Source organism: Apodemus sylvaticus, chromosome 12, assembly GCF_947179515.1.
Source record: "Apodemus sylvaticus chromosome 12, mApoSyl1.1, whole genome shotgun sequence".
Taxonomy (NCBI): Eukaryota; Metazoa; Chordata; class Mammalia; order Rodentia; family Muridae; genus Apodemus; species Apodemus sylvaticus.
This window is the reverse complement of record NC_067483.1, coordinates 37,306,914-37,316,708: the sequence shown is the minus strand read 5'-3', so window position 1 is coordinate 37,316,708 and position 9,795 is coordinate 37,306,914.

Sequence of the window (9,795 nt, the reverse complement as noted above, 5' to 3'; positions counted from 1 at the left end):
TCAAAGATTTGGAGGGGATAAAGTTGGGGGTGAATTTGATCTATCTAACTGTCTGTTTATCTACACAATAATATCTATAGCATGCATATACATTGCATTATATAGTATATAATATATACATTATATATTGTATATGGATTGATAGATTAGATAGATAGATAGATAGATAGATAGATAGGTAAATGGATAAATTTTGTGTGTGTGTGTGTGTGTGTAATTTTCAAGTAAATAAATTTATTTTCAATCTATTGCTAGCATGTGGAGATGTAGACCTGCAGGTAAGATGGCTGGCTATACTCTAAACGTATAGAAGAACATAGAAACATTGTGTGTAACAGAAAAAGATTGAAACTAACCTATCAATGTCTATCAAATACAGAATGCATTTTATAAAATGCAGTGTACATACAAAATGGATGTCAGCCGTCATAGACATCAAAATGAATATCTAAAAATACCCTGGGAGTTCTCTTTGGTTTCTGTTTGGGAGTGTGAAATGGTGCAGTTACTTTGGAAACCAGTCTAGCAGGTTGACAGAAAGCAGCTAAATGTAGATTCTCCATATGACCCAGTAAGACCAACAGAAGCAAAGCGTGCGACTATGTAAGAAATCGTCCGAAGTACGATTGTAATCGCTGAAAAGCACAAACAACTCCATTGTCTGGTGGCTGAAAATGGATAAACAAAAGTGTACGCCCACACTGTGAAGGGCATCAGCCACAGGAAGGAAGCACAAGCACAGGCTTGGTGTGGACAGATGTCAAAAACAGGCTAAGTCAAAGAAGCCAGATCTGTTTTGTCAGACCCGCTTATATGAATGGTCAGAGGCATACTTCCAGGCACGGAGGATAAACAGTGGCTATCTGGGACAGGTGAGCAGGACTAGGGGAAACAGTAATCACACTGCGTAACTGTTTCTGTTTGAGCAGTGAAAATATTCTGGAATTGAATAATCATGGAAAAAACTTTTTTATTAGATATATTCTTTATTTACATTTCAAATGTTGTCCCCTTTCCTGGTTCCCTTCCACCCGAAAATCCCATAAGCCATCTCCCCTTCCCCAATCAACCCTCTCCCACTTCCCTGTCCTGGTATTCCTCTACGCTACAGCATCAAGTCTTTCTAGGACCAAAGGCCTCTCTTCCCTTTGGTGTCTAACAAGACCATCCTCTTCTGTCTATGAATCTGGAGCCATGGGTAACTCTTTGGTTGATGGTTTTGTCCCTGGGAGCTCTGGGAGTACTGGGTGACTCATATTGTTGTTCCTCCTATGGCACTGCAAACCCCTTCAGCTCCTTGGGTCCTTTCTCTAGCTCCCCCATTGGGGACCCTGTGCTCAGTTCAATGGCTGGCTGAGAGTGTCCCCCTCTGGAAAAACTTTTTAAATATGCCAAAAAATTATCATTGTGCTGTACCCTTCTAAGGAGTGACTCTTTTGTTGTGGATGTATGAGTAAAACTTGTATTTAAAAATAAATGTACCTGGGTTTGATAGTGCAGTCCTAAACTCCCAACTACTTGAGAAGCAGAGACAGGAGGAGAACAAATTTGAGGCCTAACCCATATTAAAATACAAAAGATAGCGCATTTGTGGAGCATGGATGGAGGCTCCGTTCAGTCCCTGACACTGCAAAGACAAAACAAAGCCAGAGAAAGAAAGAAGACAAGCAGTGGCACCCCCCAAACCAAGCATAATGTTGAGGGGGGTGGGGAGTGATGAGGCCAACAGAACAGGAGAAAAATCTTTCCCAGATATTCATCTGACATTAATATCTATAATTCACAATAACTCACGAAACCAATCACCAAAAGATCACATAAGTCCGTTAACAAGTGGTCAGATGAGTCGAATAGACATTGTCTAAATGAAGATGTATAAACGATGCATAAATACACAAACATGGTTTAAAGTCTTTAATCATACGGAAATGGAACCGACATTGAGATTTCATGTGACCCTGCCGGAATGCCTATCATTGAAGGAAACAAACAGGCTGGCCAGATGGCTCAGCAGGTAAAGGTTCTTGCCATCCAAGCCTGGAGACCTGAGTTCAACATCTGGAACCCCAGTAAAGGTGGAAGGAGACAACCAACTCTACAGATGACCTCTACAAACACACGGTGATATATGCACCAATCCACACCTACACACATCAAAAATCAACCGAACATAAAACAAGTCAGCAAATAAACAAATGGAAACTGCTGATGAGATGGGAGGGAAAAAGAACCCCCACCCAACTCCTGTAATGTAAGTTAGAAGCCAGAATGGAGTGTCTGCAAAAATAAGCAAACAAACAAATAAACAAAAGTAGCTCTATCAAATGAGCCAGCTACACTACTGAGTAAAAACATGAAGGAATCAAAGTCAGGTGACTATGGCCGTACCTCACAGCGACATCTACCACAGCATTGTTGACAATAGTCACACTGTAGGATCAGCTCAGCTGCTCATTATCAATGGATAAAGAAAACATGGTCAAAACAGAGTTTCATTCATCCTAAAAGAGTAATGATGTTATCCTGTTTGCAGGAAGGTAGATGGGGTTGGGCATGGCGGTGGACATGTATAACTCCAGCACTCTGGAGGCCTGTGCAAGAAGGTCGTGAATGAGCAATAGTGTTAAAAACTGCATGGTATTGGTACAGTGACAGGCAGATCAATGGAACAGGATTGAAGATCCAGAAATTAACCCACACACCTATGGCCATTTGATCCTCGACAAAGAGGCTGAAAACATCCAATGGAAAAAAGATAGCCTTTTCAACAAATGGTGCTGGTTCAACTGGAGGTCAGCATGCAGAAGAATGCGAATTGATCCATCCTTGTCTCCTTGTACTAAGCTCAAATCCAAATGGATCAAGGACCTCCACATAAAGCCAGACACTCTGAAGCTAATAGAAAAGAAACTGGGGAAGATCCTTGAGGACATCGGTACAGGGAGAAAGTTTCTGAACAGAACACCAATAGCATATGCTCTAAGATCAAGAATTGACAAATGGGACCTCATAAAATTACAAAGTTTCTGTAAGGCAAAGGACACCATCAAGAGGACAAATCAGCAACCAACAAATTGGGAAAAGATCTTCACCAATCCTACATCCGATAGAGGGCTAATATCCAATATATATAAAGAACTCAAGAAGTTAGACTCCAGAAAACCAAACCACCCTATTCAAAAATGGGGTACAGAGTTAAACAAAGAATTCTCACCTGAAGAACTTTGGATGGTGGAGAAGCATCTTAAAAAATGCTCAACTTCATTAGTCGTTAGGGAAATGCAAATCAAAACAACCCTGAGATTTCTTTCACCTTACACCAGTCAGAATGGCTAAGATTAAAAATTCAGGAGACAGCAGGTGTTGGCAAGGATGTGGAGAAAGAGGAACACTCCTCCAGTGCTGGTAGGGTTGCAAATTGGTACAACCACTCTGGAAATCAGTCTGGCGGTTCCTCAGAAAACTGGGCACCTCACTTCCAGAAGATCCTGCTATACCACTCCTGGGCATCTACCCAGAGGATTCCCCAGCATGTAATAAGGATACATGCTCTACTATGTTCATAGCAGCCCTATTTATAATTGCCAGATGCTGGAAAGAACCCAGGCATCCCTCAACAGAAGAGTGGATGCAAAAAATGTGGTATATCTACACAATGGAGTACTATTCAGCCATTAGAAACAATGAATTCATGAAATTCTTAGGTAAATGGATGGAGCTAGAGAACATCATACTAAGTGAGGTAACCCAGACTCAAAAGGTGAATCATGGTATGCACTCACTAATAAGTGGATATTAACCTAGAAAACTGGAATACCCAAAACATAATCCACACATCAAATGAGGTACAAGAAGAAAGGAGGAGTGGCCCCTTGTTCTGGAAAGACTCAGTGAAGCAGTATTCGGCAAAACCAGAATGGGGAAGTGGGAAGGGGTGGGTGGGAGGACAGGGGGAGAGAAGGGGGCTTACGGAACTTTCGGGGAGTGGGGGGCTAGAAAAGGGGAAATCATTTGAAATGTAAATAAAAAAATATATCGAATAAAAAAAAAAGAAGAAGGTAGTGAATGTGAGAATGTGACGCCAGCTTAGGCTCCACAGTGAACTCCAGACCAGCATGAGCCACCCAGAGAGATCTTCTCTTACACACAAGCAAATAGCAGAATAGTCGGATCTGATACGTTATGTTAAGCAAAACAGGCAGCCTCACAAAGGCAAGTATTATACACTTCCTTCATGTGTGTGATCTGTGTGCGGGCATATGAAAGGAAAAGAAGGCTGGGCTATCAGGAAAGGTCAGGGAGTGGGCGGGACCGAAAGTACACCATGTACATATGGAAATGCCACAATGTGTTACCTTATATAGTTAATATATAACAAGAAAAATGGTATGGGAGAATCTATGAAATGACTTTGTTTGCATGAAGATAAAAATCTCAAAAACAGTCATAAGGGTTGTTTATAACAATAATGGCTATTTTTCTAAAACCAAGGGGATAGTGAACACAGTTTGGGATGGTGGTTATCTTAGCAAGAGTGGGAGATGTGATCAGGGAAGCCCACGGAGACCCACAGAAAAGATATTGTATTATTCTTTCTCTCTCTCTCTGGGATTGAACTGGGGGCCTCTCACATGCTAGGTAAGTGCTCTACCACTGAGCTGCCCAGACCTTCCTTTAGTTTTCTAAAACTGTGAGACGGGGTTTCACTAAGTTGCCCAGGCTAGCCTTGAGCTCATAACTGTCCTTCCTCAGTCTCCCCAGTACTTAGATTTACAGGTTCATATTCTCTTTCTAAAGCTTGGTGGTCAGTATACAAGTATTTATCATATTATTTGATAATTCATATTATTACTTAAAGTAAACTTAAGTGCTCACTCTCTGTCTCTGTCTCTGTCTCTCTGTATATACAGAGAGATCATCAATGTCATTTATGGTATAACTTCTAACCCTAATTCCCATTTCCCCTAAACTCCCTATCCTTCTCTGCTTGTGCTCCCTACTTTACCAGCTGCTGTTCTTAAAGTTCTTTCTTTTCTTCCAAATATTTGTTGATGTCATCCATATGCTGACAACTGTTTCCCTGGTCTCTTTATTATTAGATTATATCTATATCATCTCTAAATATCTTTATCTCTGTCTATATTTATCTAGGTCTATATATGTCCATCTATCATCATGTGTGTATGTGTATGTTTGTCTATCATCATGTGTGCATGTATATATGTCTGTCTCTCAATCATCATGTGTGTATGTGTATATGTCTGTCTACCATCATGTGTGTATGTGTATTTGTCTATCATCATGTGTGTATGTGTATATGTCTGTCTCTCAATCATCATGTGTGTATGTGTATATGTCTGTCTATCATCATGTGTGTATATGTATATGTCTGTCTATCATCATGAGTGTATGTGTATATGTCTGTCTATCATCATGAGTGTATGTGTATATGTCTGTCTATCATGTGTGTATGTGTATATGTTTGTCTATCATCATTTATGTATGTATATATGTCTGTCTCTCAGTCATCATGTGTGTATGTGTATATGTCTGTCTATCATCATGTGTGTATGTGTATGTTTGTCTATCATCATGTGTGTATGTGTATATGTTGGTCTATCATTGTGTGTGTGCATGCGCACATGCATGTAGGTGGATGCCCAGATGTCAGAGAGTGCTCATGGAAGACAGAGGACAGCTTGTGGGAGTTGATTAGTTGATTTTCTCATTCAATCATATTCGTTCTGGAGATCGAACTCAGGTTCTCAGGCTTGGCAGCACTACCATTACTGGCTGAACCATCTCCCTGGTCCTTGCAGTGGCTATATTTTAGTTCTTTATTATGACTTAGAAATACCTTGAAGGTAGTCTAGAAAATATGATTAGTATGTTTGTCACTTTAAATGATAAGCTGGGTTACTTTTCAAATAAAAAATAATAGCAAAAGATAAATAATGCCTATTGAAGGCTGACTCTGTGCTACGCACAGTTCTAGAACTTTGTGTGGGTCATTTTGTTTATTTTTTTCAGCAACATTCTGGGCTGAGCACTCTTATATTTTCTTGGTTTTGTAGATGAGGAAACTGAGAGACAGGGCTGGTAAATAGCTTGCCCTAGATTGCAGAGACAAGGAAGCAGCAGACCGGGGCTGTGACGAAAGCACATCTGAATCCACAGATCAGTCGCCCTGAAGGCCCTGTGTACAGTGTTGGTAGGTGAGAGGGTCAGAGGGTCAGAGGGTGTAAAGCCCGCACCATTCAGAGGCTGAGCGGCTCAGGCAGCTTCACTTGCTGGACAGACAGACACAGCGGCAAAGTGAACTGGGGCAGTGTGGCCCCAGGTCAGTCTATTTTTTGAGTGACGTCTGCGGTTTTTTCTTTTCTTTTCTTTTCTTTTCCTTTTTTTTTTTTTTTTATATACCCTGACCTGTCCTAGCAGATCATTCTTCAGTGACAGGGTCCTGATGGGGAGGTGCTAGGGGGTGAGAAAGGTAGAGAAGATAGAAGATAGAAAAGATAAACATTGGGGTCTTGCACAAGCTTTTTCTTATTCCAAGCAAGTTTATTTAAAAGGATAGCAGCTTATATACTATTTCCAAAGAGGAAAATGGCTAAGGTCATCAGAGCTAAGTCAGACAATGTTGTCTAAAACAAACAACCCATGGGATACATCAGACACAGCTGCCTAAGGTCTAACAACCACAGCCCAGGGGGAAAAGTTGGGTCTCCAGATACCTAAACTTTGACTTCTTCAAGGTACTGGCTCTGGCCCTAGACCAGCCATGCCAGTTCTGATCTTGGACAAGAACATAAGACTAAAGTTCCCTTTCTCCATTCATCAGAGCCTCTGAGTAAGTTTTGGGTTGGTCTGGGTCCCCACAATACCTTTATGACAACTTTATTCCAATGGCGGCAGTGTTAGGATAGCAATAGCTTATCTGCCTTGACCATGAAAACATCCATTTCTTACATCTGTCCTGATGCTGAATCAAAACCAAAACCATCTCAGCTCTGGTCCCCACTTCCCTGAGATATCCCTCACAATCCCAAAGCAGGATCCCCAACCTTTCCGAACAGGTTTTTCCTCTTGATCCCCATTAGTTATTTATTCGCCTGGAATACCCTTCCTCACTACGTAGAGTCAATCAATGAATCTAATCATGTCAGACTACACACGTGTGCCTAGTGGTCTCTGCTATTTGGGCTATAATATATACATGTGAATTCTCATAGATCCCTTTCTTTGGCTTAAATTTGACTTTCTAAACATACAGAGCATCTTAATAAAAATCTCAGTGGAAGCTAGGATGATGAAAGAATCTGCAAACTGAGGCAGGGGGATCAGAAGTTCAAGATTCCGTCTTCAATCAATCAATCAATCAACCAATCAACCAATCAACCAATCAATCAACCCAAAGAATAGCAATAGCAAAAGAAAACAGAGTCAAGGAGATGACTCAGCAGGTGAATGCTCTTCTCACCCAGACATGATGACACGAGTTCATTGTCTGGAGCCTTCTGGATGCATTGGCTCACATCTGTAATCTCAGCTTTCTGATAGGGAGATCGGAAGTGGAAACAGGAGAAACAGTCATAAGCTCGTGGGCCAGCCAGCCTGGACTATACACCACAGCACAAATAAGGTGCGAAGAGAGAATCGCTTCCTGAAAATTGTCCTCTGGCCTCTACACACAAGCCTTGGCAGGAGTGTATGGTGTACAATGCACACATCATAGACACAGACAATGGTAATAGTACAACAGTAAATAAGACACTCTCCGAGAATGAAACAAAAAAAAATGAAAACAAACACAGCAACCAGAGGGTACATGTAACTACGTAGTCTTCGGCTGGCCTTGGTCCCCCCCCATTTTTTGGGGGGGGGTCTGGTTTCTGGGCACCAAATCTTTCAAGAATCTTAATTTTAGATGTTGTTTTTAATCTTGTTTTGGCTGTTGCAATTGCTATTTCCAGGGTGACAATTATGTCCTCCCACTTCCCTCAGAAATTCCTGCTGCTCCAGTCACATGGAGTTCTAGAGCTGAAAGAGGGTGGGGCTCCCTATCCGAGCATGCGAGCATGCGGTGTCCCTAATCTAAGCGGCATAACTAAGAGTCGAGCCCCTGCCTGTCCCTGACTGCCTTAGGGCTGGGGCCAGGAGGATGCATTATCAGTGGGGAGCTATGTGCACTATGCTGTGAGCTCTGGTCGAGGAGCGGGTGAGTCCTCAGTGCTTTGGTGCCAATAAATGAATCACACAGCATTGGACGGAAATTATCATTAAGGTGGATAAGGTCACTTCCATCTTTCTCTTATGAAATGTCCATGTCAGGGCTGGTCATCTCCCCATCTCACAATGAAAGAAAGCAACCACAGAAGCTATGTGTCTTGCCTCCAGCAAAGTTCCTTTACTCCAGCAAAGGGTCACTTCAGTTCCTCACATTAGAAGAGAACACGGAACGATGGAAAGTTGGGCCCTCTGATTCTGGGTGTCTGTGCTGTGGACATGTTCACAAGTCCTGAGGTATGGACCAGTAGAACTGGAAACTGGTTTTTATTTTCACATCTGGAACCAACCAAGACCTACCTATTAACCCCTCCTCCAGAGGCCGCCCAGCTCTGACAGGGGAATGGAGCCTTGCTCTGGACTGGGTTATGTAAGTGGAGGCTAGGCTGCTGCCAACTGTCTGGGCAGAAAGGGTGGAGATGGGCCTCTAACCTCCTGAGGGTGAGTGTGGGCACAGGAATGTGGTGAGGCCACTTTGAGCTGGGTAGGATGGGCCTTTGCCTCGGAACAACCTCTGAACAGGTTCAAACCAGTTTGTGGCTTAGCCTATGCTTCAAATGGGGTGGGCATTACCTTTTCTGCCCCACTGTAAGTAGCTGTCCCACTAGAAGGAAGCTATGGGTCAGACAGGAGGCCGTGGGGCGGCCCTGTGTGTGCCAGAAGAATTTGGGCTCAGGCCTAGAGGCTGCTTCTGCTGCTCTGAGCACAGATCTCTGATACCACCTCTCAGGCCCAAGGACACTGGAGACCCTTTATTGGGCTTGTTTCAGACACCTGTTTTCTTCAGCTCCGTTCTCTTCTCCAGAATGTGCCCTTGCTCTCTCGTATATCTGTAACCCAGCAGCCAAAGTAAGTTTCTAGGACAGCACAGCTGCATGTCACTTCTCTGACGGTAGGCTCCCACTGTACATCATATCCAAATTCTAGGCAGGACCAACAAGGCCCTCAGTCGGCCTTACTTTTTCTGTCTCCTGATGGTTAGGCGAGCCAAGCTGAAGTTCTTGGCCAGGACCCTGTGGCACCTTGCCTCAGACCGTGCAGCTGCTGTTCCCACTGCCTAGAGGAGCTCTCCTACATCCGGGCCCTTTCTACTCTTTGTTTCCACTCGTATGATTCCAGTCCCCATGAGGGATGTATGGTCTCCGTGTCTTTCTTAGAGCTCTCTACCAACACGCTGCATCCCACGTTACAGAGCCTTACGCGTGCTCCGGGCGTTCTGCTCTATACCTTTACTGCTTTGTCACAAGTATAAGAAGCAGCTGCTAGTTATTTGATGTCAGTCTCAGAGCAAGGAAGGAAGCCTCTGGCTAGAAAGACAGGAAAGGACATCCAGAGAATGAGAGGGCTGAAGAGAGCAGAATAGAGTGAGCCCTCAGGAAGAGACCCCTCCCGGCAGCCTTGTGGGTTCTGAAGAACAGGTGGGCAAGACGGAAGGGTGAAGTGAGCTGGAGGGCCTTGCGTGGCAGACGGAGATGCCACTGGGCCTGGTAGTGGGGATCCGTTGAAGAT